The sequence below is a fragment of the Penaeus monodon genome, chromosome 34 (genome assembly GCF_015228065.2).
Source record: "Penaeus monodon isolate SGIC_2016 chromosome 34, NSTDA_Pmon_1, whole genome shotgun sequence".
NCBI classification, from domain to species: domain Eukaryota; kingdom Metazoa; phylum Arthropoda; class Malacostraca; order Decapoda; family Penaeidae; genus Penaeus; species Penaeus monodon.
In genome coordinates this window covers 32,636,135-32,637,086 of record NC_051419.1, presented here as the reverse complement: position 1 = coordinate 32,637,086, position 952 = coordinate 32,636,135, and the positions used below count along the sequence as shown (strand labels likewise).

The 952-nt window shown below is 38.8% G+C and overlaps 1 protein-coding gene across 2 annotated transcripts in view; it reads left to right on the top strand.

Annotated features, from left to right (window-relative positions):
* The first annotated feature begins 9 nt into the window (after window positions 1-9).
* LOC119594748 (fructose-bisphosphate aldolase-like) overlaps window positions 10-952 on the top strand; it is a 9,204-nt gene continuing 8,261 nt past the window's right edge. The window contains exon 1 of one of the 2 annotated variants that reach the window (XM_037943838.1): window positions 10-157. The gene's annotated coding sequence lies outside the window, so the exon portion shown is untranslated. Of the gene's footprint in view, window positions 159-952 lie in introns of both variants that reach the window. The other variant, XM_037943837.1, reaches the window with a different exon arrangement.

Below are 952 nucleotides of genomic sequence, written 5' to 3'. Positions count from 1 at the left end.
AAACAACACTCAACAACCACGCCACCTCCACGACGCCACCACAGCCCCTCCCTTCCCTTCCCTTTTCCCGGTTCTCCGTCAGCCCGGCACTCGGCCACCAACACCCGCAGAGAACGGACGGAGAGAAAGGTACCCACTATCACCCTACATACATTCCGGTATGTTGCGTTCATGCGTGTGTGCTTTTTAAAAGTTGTTGGATTCTGTAAGGTGTTTTTAAAGGGGATGGAGGTGGGTTTGTTAAGAGGGTATGTTAATAAGGGTTTTTATAATTAATGGCTGGTCCTTTTTTTTACTGGATTTCTTTTTTTCTTTCGTGGAGGGCGAATAACTGCGTTGTTGGTCGGAATAACTGTTCACGTTTAAGTTCAGTGTAAAGGCCTTGTTTATCGTTGTCTTTTCCTTCGATTTTCACACCAGTAGGCTTATTTATCCATTAAACCAATAGTTCATTGAAAAATTACAGAACTACGCGACAGAGAAAGCTTACATCTAACATTGTTTTAAAGAAACTTATCATTTTGAAGAGAATATCACAACCACAAGAGCGTCGCGTAGTTGTCACTTTCTCTACAAGCCTTTAACTACAAATTATCACTAGAATGAGTAATTTTAATGTATATTTTTATTTGTTATACCTATGACCTTATATCGAAGACGCAGTATGATAGGTTGTATACTAGACAAATGATAGTTCATTATATGAACTGCTGTTCTTTACTCCTTGTCTGAAATACATCGAAAAAAACGTAAAAAAATACAAATTATGCAGACTTTTTATTGAAATATAATTTTCTCACTTAACCGGCTAACACTAATGTGTAGAAGGTATTCTGCACAAACTGCTACGTCAAAGCAAACCACAATCTTGGCTTTTTGCAACTTGTCACGTACAGCCAATGTTTGTGTTGTTTGGTTGTGTGCCGTTCGACTTAATGTTTGTGGATGAAGA